Genomic DNA, 15,148 nt, shown 5'->3' on the forward strand with positions numbered 1-15,148 from the left:
TGGTAAAGCTGATCATTTGTTCAGCCGAGAATAATTGAAGCTGAGCATTTGTTCGGTTGAGCGTTTGCTCAGTCGAGTATGATTGGGGCTTACCCATGGTTCAGCCGTTCATGTTTAAGGCTGAGCGTACTTTAAGCTGAGCATTATTTTGAATTTTTTATTAAATAGTTATTTCTAAAATTTTTTTTTTTGATACTTTTAAAGAAAATTTGATAGATTTTAAGGTTTAGAAGCCTGCCATCAATCTCATCGATAAATTCAACTGTCTTTGTATCCCCAAACCTCCTCAACCCTTTGATTAATAGATTATTTGACATCTCTTATAGCAAATTTATTGAATATTTTCAGTCAAAACATTAATTTGTGTCTCACCCTTATCAATAAAATTGACAAAAAAATATTTTGTGACGCATTTCCAAATCTACGACCTGGTTCATTGCTAAATAAGTATAATACTCATTAATTATTTAATGCTTATCAGTGCTTATTAAATATTATTTTAATATAATGCAAATATGATTGAATAAATAAATCCGTAAAGAGGTCAAAGTTATCAAGAGATTTACACTACAAAAAAAAATCATGTTGATGTCCAACATTTCACAAATAATCAGTATTGAATGGACATTGTCAATATGATGATAATCAATGGAATAAATTGGCTGTGAATTTAGGAGTAAATTAAACAGCAGTGGGATGGGTTTTGTTGTTTTGTTCTGATTTGCTTATTGTTTGTTTAATTAGCAATTTGATAGTGAATCATTAGATTTGATTCAGAGCTTGTGAGAGCCTTGACCTACAGTCTTGTGTTTCATTTATGATTGAGATGAATCAATTGGAATTGAAAGTTCCCGAGTGGCGCAATCCCTTGCGCCAAACAATACTGAGCCGGACAATAACGAGCGGGACAATACCGAGCGGGAAAATACCGAGCGGAATAATATCGAGCCGGACAATACTGAGCCGGACAATAACGAGCGGGACAATACCGAGCGGGAAAATACCGAGCGGGATAATACCGAGCGGGACAATACCGAGCGGGATAATATCGAGCCGGACAATACCGAGCGGGATAATACCGAGCGGGACAATACCGAGCGGGATATTACCGAGCGGGATAATACCGAGCGGGACAATATCGAGCGGGATAATATCGAGCGGGACAATACCGAGCGGGATATTACCGAGCGGGATAATACCGAGCGGGACAATACCGAGCGGAATAATATCGAGCGGGACAATACCGAGCGGGATAATACCGATCGAGACAATACCGATCGGGATAATATCTAGCGGGGCAATACCGAGCGGTACAATACCGAGCGGGATAATATCTAGCGGGACAATACCGAGCGACACACATGAAGAAAGCTTCACACCGTAACTGTTAGGGCTCCACCGAACTCTTTTTTAGTACCAAATGGTTGTTTGCATCCGTTTGTCGTCCATAGGATTACTCGGGAGCTCTTATCTACTGAATAGAAGTCAATTAAATGTAAATATAATGACTAATGCCTATTCAGTTTGAATATTGATGCTGTAAACATTGAAATTAGAGCTTACAAGAGCATGAGTCAGGCTTAGTTACAGACATTCAAGCTTAAATTCCCAAAATATTTCACACATTCTCAGCAAAAATCTAAAAATTTATCTGAACTTGAAAACTTGTCTAGAAGCACAAAACTTTTATGCTGCAAAAAATGTTCCTCGACAGCTACAGTATCAGTAAATTCGGAATCAGGACTTACAAAAGTTTTATCATTTTTTTTCGTCTGAAAAATTTTTTTTTCAGCTGACAAAAAAAATCTCTAAAAAAAAAAATGAAAATAAGGAAAATTCCCAACATATCATAAGCTTCCTTTCCGACAAGTAAAATCTCTTCCCAAAAAACTCATAAAATTCCATTTTGAGACTTTACAGAAACTTATGTCGATATGTTGTCAAATGTATGTATAATATTTATATTTTTTTTTGTTCCTTCTTATTCCTCTCCTTGAATGTGTTTTATCTTGAAACATTTTCATGTCAGTTTAAGTGAGGTGAAGAACATTCATAGAATATTTTCATTTCGAAAATAGCAAAACAGCAGAAGAAAACAGAAAATATCTAGCACATTTCAACAATTGTGATTTTCTTCTTTTTATTTACCCAGTTTAGCGCAAATTTCTTGAAAGTTTGAGTTATTACTAGGCTGTTTTAGCCTGGGTGTGTCAGTTTGTCTGTATCTAGAATGAGTTATTAGAGTTTTCTACTTTAGAGACATTATTTTGTGTCAGACAACTGTCACAGTGACATCAAAGCAACCTCATGTCTTTGTGACATGTCGTTAACACAATGATAGATCTTTGATGACTATGCTTTTCGAGTGGTCCTCAAAATTGCCGTCAAAATTAGTCAAAAACACCCATCATAGTGCCATTACAGCAAGTTCACATCATATTGACATCAACATGAACCCAAAGCTACATGTGTCTTTACCATGTTGTGTCGCTAAAGCTTTGTTTCTTAATCATGTGACATCGAAGTTCTGTTTTCATTTTTGGATCATAAGATCCAGTATCGTGATCAATGTTTTGTCTTTGAATTTGTCTTTCTGTCCATCTGTGTGCCTAACTGTCCATTCGGCTCATTTTGAGCCCTCCTGTCTGATATTTTCTTGTCATCAATTTATTTGCAAAATATATGACTAATGTCACACTTAGCTTTATTCCTCCATGTACTAACCTGATCTCCGGTAGAAACCGTCAATCCATGCCACTATGTGGGAAGGAGTCGAACGATTATCTGATTAATCCAGGGTGTGTTGGCCTAGCAAGTCTCAATATTTAAATTCAAGAGACTCAGGCCAAGAAGTAAAATTAATTTGCTCAACCAGCAAACTAAGCAACAGAAATTATTGCAAAATGTCTTTACAGTTGCTAGTTCAGTTGCCACAGCATCGTACTTCAATTGTTAGTTCATGGGTTTTATGGATCAATATTAATCAATAGACCAGCAAAGTAAGCAATTATGACTCAATGGATGACCATTTCATAAGAAAATAGTAAATCTATGAAAAATGCGCTTACAATCACATCAAATGTCCACGCAAACTAGTTTCACACGGCTCATATATCACTTGTTCTTGAAATAGCTTAGCGCCTCTTTTAAATTTCTATATGTGTATAAATTTACGCCGTCATAATATGTACGTTTGCGAAAAATATATGTAAAATACATACATAATACAAGAACAACAATCATGAAGCACTACAGAAGGATTGAGGAAGGAAAAACAAAAACATGATTCAAATTCCATGTCATAATAAACAGTGAAGGATTTCTTTTTTTTTTTTGTGTAACTGCTGGTGCTATTGCCATGCGAGCAGCACCAAACGACAATTGAGGGGTTGCAGCATAAGAAGAAAAAATAATATTTATGGAGATAGATGAAGGATGGATAGGAGCATATAGTTAATGATATTTTGTTATTACTGGAAATGGCTGACTGGTTGGCTGGCTGACAATATAAAATGTTTGTGTGCCAAAAAGGCGTAAGGGGGACAGCAACAACATAATGTTTTAAAGGCATCCTTTTAAGTCTGTAATAAATATCAATGAATGAGATATGATGGCGCATTTTTATAAACTGGATAGAATTTGGCAGAGTTGATGGCTGGAGAATGAGTTGGGAGAGTCCATTGTCTGTGTCTGTAACTGATTCAAATGATACTGTGGACAGAATCAACTGCTTAATCAGTGATGGCTGAGGAATGAGTTCAAAGTGCATTGTTTATGAGTCTGTGCAGCTTCACTGTCTAACAGTCAATTGCTAAATCAGTAATGGCTAATACATGAGTTGAAAAGTCCATTTTCTGTGACTACATCCAACTCAATCGATGCTGTCGACAGAATCACTTGCAACAATGTTACAAATTGCAATGATTTGACCAGTGTGGCAATCTGTGTGCCACAGCAGACTAGTTTGCCGCCTAATCTTTTGGACATCCTATGTACAGCATGCCGCATGCAATTTTAGTAGTGGCTTTCCAAAAGTTTGTCCAGAAACACGAAAAAAGTTCCATACCACTGGATTTCACCCAATCTGACAATCTCAAGTATCAGACATCAAAATCAACAACTCTGAGTTCATTGGAAGCTATTGGTAAATGCCATAGTTACTGCATCTTGAGATAGCAAATTCCATAATTCATAACAACACGACATAACTCGTTTTTTCAGTTCAAAGATTGTGCAGAAAAAAAAAATAACTTGAAATATTCCCAATGAATTGATACCCGATCGGCACAATGCGGTGAATTGGATTATTCGAAGTAAAAGTGGTTTGAAATAAGCAGAGATTGATGTCTAATTGGATTTTGAATGGAATAGAATTGAATTTTTGATAAACAAAAGTCGAGTTGACTTCAAGCTCCGAAAAAGAGTCGTCATGTTGCCGTCAGGGACACTTCGCGTTTAAACGTTAATATGGCGATGTAGCCGTACCATGTAGTTGCACATAGTCAGTTGCACATAGTCAGTTGCACATAGCCAGTTGCACTTAGCCAGTTGTACATAGCCTTTCCTACCCAAGTCATATGTCGTCATGGTGCCGTCTGAGCAATTTTGCATCTTAACGTTAATATGACGACATATCGGTGTCTACGGCGAACCTAGGGGATGATACGCAATACATGCAGTCAGTTGCACATAGCATCTCGTACCCAAGTGCCTATCTACGACCTTCTCGTGGTGGATTCCGTTAGCCGGTCTAATTGGAACAAATAAAGAGGGCATCAACCGAACAGACATAAGGTTTGCTCATGAGTATGCTCACAAAATTGAACATGCTTAATTATATTGATTGATTATAGCTTTGAGTATGCTCATTATCTGTTAGGGTCATACGTCGTTATGATGCCGTCAGGAATACTTCTTAACATTGATATAACGACGTAATAGTGTCCCCTTGGCCCAGTCTCAGATGACATCTGAGGAAGACCATCGATAGCAATTGATCTGAACGCCCAGCAAAGTAAGTAAGCAAGCGGTGTCTTGAGCATTGAGTTGCGAACAGCATTGTGCTGTTCGGTAATGATACGGTCAAATACAGAAACAAATCCACAAGACCACAAGAAAACATTTTTCTATTCTCACATGAAGGAAGCAGAAGTAAAAAAAAAAAAGAAGAACTGAATTTGGATCAATTTTATTGATTTTACAATAGAATAGTCTCTAAATGCTACACTCGACAGAAAGAAAATTATGAATTTTGGAATATTCATGCAGGAATTGAAAATTTATTTCCCTCGATCTAATGAGCACGCAGTTCAACGTTATGTTATTTGGTTCACACACCCACATTAAACTTCTGTGGAGATTGAGGAGTGAAAAGAGAAATGAAAAAAAAAATATTCATGCACAACATTCCCTTGTTGTTGTTGTTTTCGGTTCTTCTTTTGATGAGAGATTCTCGTGACATCATTTCAAAGTGCCATTGACTCAAAAAAAATGCTTTCAGACGTCGATTTAGAGATATTTTGGATATCAAACTCACCTGTTTGATTGCTCTTATGTAGACTTAAGTTCTTTTGGATTTTTGATTTATTTATCTTAATTCCAATCGTCAATATCCAATTTCTTCTCAATATATTCTTAGTTTAGTTCACTTACACTCAGCACGTTATTATAGCTTGCTCTACGGCCACCAAAACATGAAATATACCAACACAAATCTAGGAAATTATTATTACTTCTTGCAGACTTTCAAGATATTTTTTTTACTTCTTTTGCCTTCTTCTTCTTCTTATTTTCTCTTACTTATACATTTTTGTGATTTCTTATTCTTTCATCTTCTTTATGCCTTTACATTCAAAGAAATATTTTTACACACATCTCATTTTTTTTTATATTTTTTTTTTCTCCAAATACGAGAATTTCTCTTTAATTTTTTTGAGGCTTGAAAAATTCCTTCTTTTTTCGTCTAGTTTATCAGCCTAGAAATGCACTTATAGGATTCACTTCCGATAATATTATGCAAATTAAACACAAAAAATTAAATCAATTTGATTAATTTTCCTTTAAAAAAATTTTTTTTGAGTCTTTTTTTTCCGTAAGAAACGACAAAAAATTTTGTGACTTTACTCCACAACACCTCAAGCACGTCTAATTTTTTTTTTTTGTTTTTTTTTTTCCTTCTCTGTGTGAAAAAATGTTCTCACAAAAAAATTTTGTTTTGTGTGTCAATGAGATGGGAGAGTAAGGATGAGAGCCTCTCTCTCTCTAGTGAGAGACATGGACGGAGAGGATTTTTGTGAGTAAATATCAATGGAACTCTTATTTATCTGAATTATTCACACCGTTTGTCGTGATTATTTAATTATTTAAATTCATCAATAGTATTCAGTGATATGAGTATTTATCTTGCATATTCAGGTCAATGTACTGTTTTGAGATGATTGTGAATTTTTAGATGAGGTGGCTGTTGATGACAGGTAATCCACTTGACGTCGGTAATTGGCAAGCGACAAAGCTATTACTAGTCAGCTTCAGACGCAAAATATGGGACGTTATAGATCAGAATTTGTGTGTACGGCCAGCGAAATAAGTCAGTAAGTATCTGTTGATCCTGAGCACTGTATATAATAAAACACAAACTTGCTTCGCCGCCCTTGGTTGGAATCCACAAGGAAAAAGGCTCTAAAAACAATATTGCGAAAAACAGTAATGCCAGAATGTCAATTCCATGTGAAAAATAAAGAATTTGTACAAGCTTTGTGATAAGTCAGCAATAGAGTCAGATGGAAAGCCTTTTGGAATAACCTAAGCTTCAAATCGGAGCATAGTTCCATTAAATAAGTTAATACTGTTCCACTAATAAGTCAATACTTTAAAATCAACAATTTGCACTAAGGCACTATCAGATTCCAAACTTATTATTCATACATATCAGTGGTCAACAAGTAGATTGAATTACTTATTTGAAAAATGATATATTGTATGAGTCAACGACCACTTTTGATTCAGTTTAAGTAAGTAATTATCAAGTTTTGTACTGAGAAGCAATACCCGAGCGATACAAATGAAGAAGCCTTCATCATGGACCCGTCATTGTTACTTTTAAAACTACATGGAAGTCGGCTATGTGGGTAAGCTCAGGATGTAAAATTGTAGACATGGGTTTGGCTACAAACTGGTGACCTGCAGACCTAAAACTAAGAAAATGTAAACCAAAAGCTTGCACATCTCAATCGCGTCTAAAACAAGGGAATATAATATTATGGAAGGTGATTGATAAGTTCCACAACCTTAGGTATAGCAACGGTTTCTGGTGGCTGCAAGGTGGCTGTTGCAATTTTAGAAAAGCTAGAATAACTAGATAGTGGACAGAATTAAATGGAAAGCTAATTTCCAAACAATCATTTAGAAACGTTTTTGTAATAAAATTCACATTTTATAATAAAAATATCGTGATGATTTGTAATTTCCATTTTATGGTCGTCAATAGTCAATTGCTACAATTAAAATTTGACGTATGTAAATTTAGATTCGTTTCTAATTACTGAATGGAAACTTGAGGTTTTTATTACATTTTATAGTTTCTAAATTTAAACGCCGAGAGTCAGCAACAGTGTTAGACATAAAGCTTTTTGTTGTAGCTTAAAGTCTGCATAAGGTTACAGTAAGTATAAGCTGAGTGTGAGTTTTGAAGTTTCATGCTTTATATCATTAATGCTACTAAGAATCCCTTCCTTCAAACCTAAAAATAGTCATTTTTAAGCTAAATCATATCTAATCAATGAACTAGACTGGATGTACAGTTCATGAAATTTCCAAGCATTTTTGGCTTCACACCGGTTGCCCACCATTGAACTAGACCTGAATAAACAGCATCTAGTTCATGTATGCATCGTCAATAACCTTCTTTATTCAGATGTTCTGAATAAATAAATAAACATTTCTTAATTATATTTTTTTGCAATTTAATATTGAACAATAGAAATAGTCTCAGGTACATAGAACAATTTATAATTGAGAAAGGCATTGTTACTGTGATGGTGTGAATAAAGCAACGGTAATATGCGTGAGAGAAAATAGAAAATTGAGAGAAGGAAAAAATGTCTATGAAATCCGACATTGCGATTGTTTTGGAATGTTTTGAGGTGGAAATGTATGGGGAAGTTGATTAGATGCTGTGGATATGATGGTTTTAGGGTTGTAAGCTATGAATGCTGCTTGTCGATGAAAATTCATGTAGATTCTCAAACCTTTTCATTCATAATTTCAATTTTTCATCATTTTCTCACAAAAGTTCCACAATCTCCCACAATACACGGACTAATCAAGAGAAAACATTTTATAGCAAAGAGAGAATTCAATGAAGCTTACAGAGAGAATAATTATAGCATCAATTGACTGTCAAAAATATATTTCACAGCATAAGCATGATAAAAGATTTTATAACAAAACATAATTTTCAAACGATGTCATATAATCAGTTATTCTGAAGCATATGTGCATGCTGAGATTCCTTTTTTTTGTCATTTCAATTCTAAACATAAGCATCAGTGACGACTGTTGTGTGTATAAACACACACAAAAAATAAAAGACAGCACTATCATGAATATGCATGACATCCAAACACATAAATATGTACAATTTATGCAAATGTGAAGAAATTTTAATTCAATCAACAAAATTGCATCATCACTCTTTAGCTAATTATAAGGCACAGAGAGGAGTTGAGTTCGAGTTAGAATATATATTCCAGAGTGTGGCTTTCTCAAAAACGACCGTTAAATTTTTTCAAATTTTTTTTGACCGTTACTTGTAACGGAAATTTTGATTTTAAAATAAGTTGAGTTCGAATTTTTCGACAATCTAATGTCGGAAAATTCGAATTTGAGACGGCCACACTCTGATATATATTCGAACTCTTAATTAAATATTTTTCTGTTTAGTCGCTCAGAATAAAGCTCATTTCCTACACAAATATACATAGATTCCTCTATTTATCCTCATTAAAACTAGAATAGATGACGTGATAGACTACAAATGTGTGTTGGATTCGCTTTTTCAATTACTTGAATCAATCACAAATAATTTTTTTTATATGTATATAAAATGCGGGGATAGATAGATGCAATCAATTAACAATTTATCGACTCTATTTTCATGATTTGCTATATTTTCAATATTCCTATATTATAGAGGAGTCTTGCTTCACACGATGATGATGCTACGACATCGACAACAGTAGCACAACTCTAATAATTAATTGTGCATTGAAAAACGACATTAAACAAGTAAAATCAAGTGAGAGAATGGAGGAAATTATTAGAAGTTGAAAGAGGTAGGTGGCATGGGGCGCATTTTTATTGATTTTTTAAGGAAACGGCGTGGTCATGGAAACGGAAATTTGGAGGGTCAATCCTCGCAGCAATTTTGAAGGAATTCTGATAAAAAAGGCTGTAAATTGCTCTTAACTGCATGAAATGGCTGGATTTATTCAATTTTACTTCAGATTTGTTCAAAACTGCGATTGTAGAAAATGAGTCCTACAGCTATGGATATCCCGGGAGATCCAAATCCCTATAACAAGAAAGCATATCTACAGCCTTGAACGAATAATTAGTTACAGTCAAAAACTGCAAGTCTGAAGATCTAAAATGCAGAAATTTCAGGTCTGCGGTGATGTTAGCTGCATCCTATGCAATAGTATGACTAAGGGACTGAGAAACTGATCCCAAGATTCCATCCAGTTTCCATGTTTTTCTCAAAACACTGACCTGGTTTAGTAATTAATTAACAGTATTTAAAAACGATGCAGGAATCAAAAATTTTAATTTGATTGCATTCCTTTTGATTGCCTCTTTATCCTTTTGACGCTTACGTATTTGGTTCTATCTAAAAGCTTATTATAAATTTAAAAAAACCGGATGGAAAAGTGCAAATTGTAATTTTTGCTTCGTTGTCAAAGGACTGTAATGTTGTGATATTTAGAATTTAATGCATTTCTTTAATTAGCATTCTAAAGCTGATGATAGTTTATCAAATGGAAATTCGCTAGAACTCTTGTTTGAATCTAGATCTACAGTTTATAGTATGATTCAAACAAGTCCTTTGATGATATTACTGTTTTGCTTACTTACTTTATTCTGGTATGTTTCTTTTTGAGTGTTTTAGCTTTGGGATTAAAGCTGGCGGCTTGCTAAGCCAACGCAGCCCATAATGGTCTCTCACCGCGATAAGGAGGAGTTGGTATATGGTCGGGTTTGGTTAAGTACATCATAAGGCTTCATGTGTCATTCACACACTTTTGAAGGACCATTACTGACTGTAGCCTCCAAAAGAAAGCTTTAAGAATCATTTTCAGTTTATTTGATTTGAAAAAGGACGAAATCCAAAATTATGTTATCCAAATCGAGTCCCCTAACAGGCAAAGGATAAACAGGATCACTTTTAGGTACCGTAGTGAAATTTCTGTGTCATCAAAGCATGCTCTTTACCTGATATGAGACATTTACCTAGAAAATTTACAAACTAACCAAAACTTATTCCTTTAATTCAGCCATCCCAAAATGACTACAATAACGCATATGCCTTCTGACTGCACACATTAAAAAACTTTTCTTCCGTTACTAAGCGCGACAGACTCGATGCAATGTGCGATATGAGAGAGCAGCAGCAGCAGCAGTAGAAATAAAAAAAATTATAAATTTTCCATTTTTTTATATTCATTTATATCATTTGCATAAATGTACATAAGTACAGCTACACGATATTGTTGGGTGTACAAGCAGAAGTGCAGGCACAGTATTTATAATAATTTTTTATTTCTCGACATAAACGGGAAAACCTTGCGGAAATGTGTGAATATGAAAAAGCGGTTTTTCACTCCCGAAACATTATCACGGTACAGCATAGCGGGGAACAAAATGTAATTTAATGATGTTCCTACATATCTTTAATAATTGTACTAATTTTGTCTCGTACTCGTTTTCAAACCAGCCACCAAATTATACTGTCTATTTTAAGAGTATGTAACAGAAAACGCTAAGATGAGTAATTAGATGCAATTGTAATAAAAGGTAGGTAATTTCATGCTCTATATAAGGATGCACAGTAAAAATTAATTCATCCTTTATGCCAGTGGTGGACAACCTGTGTGTCGTGACATACTTGTGAGTCGTGACAAACTTGCGTGTCATGACAAAGTTGTGTGCCGTGATAAACTTGTGTGCCGTGAAAAACTTGTATGCCGTTACAAACTTGTGTGACATGACAAACTTGTGTGTCGTGACACACTTGTGTGCCGTGACAAACTTGTGTGCCGTGACACACTTGTGTGTTGTGACACAATTGTGTGCTGTGACACACTTGTGTGCCGTGACATACTTGTGTGCCGTGACACACTTGTGTGCCGTGACACACTTGTGTGCCGTGACAAACTTGTGTGCCGTGACAAACTTGTGTGCCGTGACATACTTGTGTGCCGTGACACATTTGTGTGCTGTGACATTATTGTGTGCCGTGACAAACTTGTGTGCCGTGACATACTTGTGTACCGTGACACACTTGTGTGTCGTGACAAAGTTGTGTTCCGTGACATACTTGAATGCCATGACATACTTGTGTGCCGCGAAAAATAAAAGGTTGCCCACCACTGCTTTATGCATATGAGATGATAGAAATGGCAATAAAGCATTTAAAGCAATGTAGAAGTGAGGAGGAGAGAATGCAATTAAGGCATAAGGTGATTAAGTCTAAGTAGTAAGGATGTTAATGTCTATAATTAGAATTTTTGCATACAATTTCTAGTTTGATGAGTCTTCCGGGTGTTTTTGGGTATTATGATGCTATGTAGAGAATAATTGATGAACAAGTGGTTTTTCTCTATTTATGTCTATTCTTCCTATATATTCCATTTATTGTCTAAAATTATTGAAGCCTGAATATAATCGCATGTGGACATGAGTGCTTCTAGTTTTTTTTTATGCTTCTTTATTCAAAAAGACTTTTATCCTATTGTGTGTTGATGTCTGAATATCATTGCTATCTCCATGGCTAATATTATGTTTTGTAAGGCTTGTTTTCAACCTGCTGACTTTTTAAATAGATTCTATTTTTGTGTGAAAATGTTTTGAAATTGTTGAAATTTATTAAAGTGATCTGAATGGAATTGTTATAGGCATGTGTTTTGTGAACTATGGTAATCGATGCACTTATAGACTTGCATAACTGCTCAAAGTTGAATCTCCATTTTCAAGTGAAACAAGCTCCAATTAGTCGACCTTAAGTCAAATAATAAGCATGAAAATTGTTTTGAACTTGCAATGATTTTGGGGGATTGGGGAAGCCGATGTCTGACTCCAAAGCTGGTCAAATGTTAAGCGTATACCTTCTCGTGATATCATCCCCTGACTGTCTCCTGACTATCTAAATTATCCATCTAAAGGGTGCGAGCCCCAAAGGGTAAACACTCCAATGTACAGTACTGTCTTTTCCGTAGTTGTTGAATATGTTGTTTTAGTACATACTTTACTTGTATGACAGTTAGTCAAGACTGTACATTGGAGTGTCTGACCCTTGACCAGCCCTACAATCAAACTAGGGATGATAAGGTTTACAACCGACCATTTCCGAAATCAATTTGTACAAAGAAAGCTACATAAGGCAAATAAGACTATATTAGTCCAACGACGACCCAACACAAACGACTCATCAAGCTCATAACTAGACACAGCGCCTACTAATCGTATAGCGTGTTCCGCACGGGCTCGGATTTCTTCATTAAATTCTGAATACACCTACAGATGCCACTCTTCTGGTTATGTCCCAACTCCAATTTCTAGAGACAGACAACACATACAGCCATCCCTCCCCTAACTATACTCCAGTTCCAACACCAAACTTTTAACACTTCCATTTCAATTCCATAAATTTAACCAAAATATGTGTCATTTTCTTCTATTTTCATTTAATTTAAAGCAAGATACATATCCACATCAATGTTCCTTTTATCAGAACATCATTAATTATTTTCATTAGACAATAGATACCTCTCCTTACTCACTCTCTCACATGTACACCTAACCACATATGCATATTAAATAAGCATATTTTAAAATTATCAAGCCTCAAACTCTCGTTTAAATGATGCTGCAACAGATTTATTTAATAATAATTCCATAAAAGCAAATCTCATCAGAAATGTTGATGTTTGTCTGTCAGTGGTCGTCAGGGGTGTAGTCAGAAGGAGCCAGAAGGGGTGTGGGGTTGAATATTGTATGGATAAAAAGTGAGGTTAAGGGATTTTTGAGAATTTTTCACGAAAATCCAAGGCAGAGTGTGGCTGTCTCAAATTCGAGTTTTTCGACATTAGATTGTCGAAAAATTCGAACATTTCGAACTCAACTTATTTTAAAATAAAAATTTTCGTTACGAAAAAAAAATAAAAGTAACGGTCAAAAAAAAATTGAAATTTTTTTTTGAAAAACATTAACGGTCGCTTTTGAGACAGCCACACTCTGATCCAAGGGTTTGAAATTCCGAACCCACGCCTGAATGCACCCCTGATAGTCATGCACTATAATAGTCTATAGCATTTAAAAGCACAACACCGACTGAGAACATTTTACTTCCACCTTCACCTCATCACAATTTAATTCACCTTAGTAACTTAATAATGAAAAATTGCGATAATTCTCTCATAGCTGACTTTTTTTTACAGTCCCGACTCAATAAGCTCACGACAGTTAATCTTCAACATTATCACAAATATGAAGTGCTTTATAAAGTTTGCAATAATATTTTTAATTTACATAAAATCACAACATTGCTTTGAGGATGAGGATGAGGATGAGCAAGTTTCATTTGACGTCACTTCCCTCATCTCATCCCAGTTAGACTTTCTTGAGGACATGTGCGTAAATCGTACAGGCGACAATGAAGTTTTTGATAAGCTTCAACAAACGATTGCTGAGTGTCGTGTGGAATTTTTAAATGAAACGCCTCTAAATCTGACATTTAGGGATCTACTCACATCGGATCCGAAAGAATTTTATGAGCTTTATACAACGTGAGTGAAACAATAAAAAATTGTTAAAAAGGCCTCGTGTTTTTGATCGAGGGACTTAAGCGCATTTTTGACTAGTGATCAGAATTTGATTAACGCAATAATATTCAAATAGACATGCATTTGGAAATGAGCTGAAAATTGTATGTAAAATAACGGTCAATTTATTTTTGAAAATTAACGGTCACAAAAAATTCAAAATTTCAAGGGGCCAAAACACGTGGTATATATGGAAAACTAAAAAATCATTAATTAAAGCATTTAACCATGGTTTTAAGCTACCAGACCAATCGATAAGCCAGTACTCGATAATACGGAGCTAATGCTTCAAACCAGATGACTCTACGATGTCTGGTTGCTGAGATTTCACGCTTCACCCAGCCAGCCACCCAGCCAAAGTGAAGTTACAAGCATCACTTTTTCAAAAATGCATTAAAAATTACGTACGCATCCACGACTGTGCACACAAACGTGCTTTAACAAAAAAATTAATTCTAATGATATTATAATTAAAAAATAAAAATTTATTCTAATCTCCCCATTGGAATTAAAATCGCATTTAAATTCTTGACATTCGTGACATCATTTGCTTGCATTTTTAGCGCATTTTACTTAGAGGAAAATACGCTATTATCTGCACTTTGTCTGTCTGTCTGTCCGTCTGTCTGTCTGTCCGTCTGTCTGTCCGTCTGTCTGTCCGTCTGTCTGTCCGTCTGTCTGTCCGTCTGTCTGTCCGTCTGTCTGTCCGTCTGTCTGTCCGTCTGTCTGTCCGTCTGTCTGTCCGTCTGTCTGTCCGTCTGTCTGTCTGTCCGTCTGTCTGTCCGTCTGTCTGTCCGTCTGTCTGTCCGTCTGTCTGTCCGTCTGTCTGTCCATCCGTCTGTCCGTCAGTCTGTCCGTCAGTCTGTCCGTCTGTCTGTCCGTCTGTCTGTCCGTCTGTCTGTCTGTCTGTCTGTCCATCTGTCCGTCTGTCTGTCTGTCCGTCTGTCTGTCCGTCTGTCTGTCCGTCTGTCTGTCCGTCTGTCTGTCCGTCTGTTTGTCCGTCTTTTAATGTTGTGATTCTCTGTGGGAAAAATGCGATCAGTGTCACGAGT

General features: G+C 35.6%; 1 protein-coding gene across 2 annotated transcripts in view; it reads right to left on the reverse strand.

Moving 5' to 3' along the window:
• Fur1 (Furin 1) overlaps positions 1-6,128 on the reverse strand; it is a 126,930-nt gene extending 120,802 nt beyond the window's left edge. For both annotated transcript variants that reach the window (XM_070633913.1, XM_070633912.1), the window contains exon 1: positions 5,537-6,128. The gene's annotated coding sequence lies outside the window, so the exon portion shown is untranslated. The remainder of the gene's footprint in view (positions 1-5,536) is intronic.
• Positions 6,129-15,148: the final 9,020 nt, after the last annotated feature.

Source organism: Chironomus tepperi, unplaced genomic scaffold, assembly GCF_022539635.2.
Source record: "Chironomus tepperi strain 1889 unplaced genomic scaffold, CSIRO-AGI_Ctep_v1 contig_82, whole genome shotgun sequence".
Lineage (NCBI taxonomy): Eukaryota > Metazoa > Arthropoda > Insecta > Diptera > Chironomidae > Chironomus > Chironomus tepperi.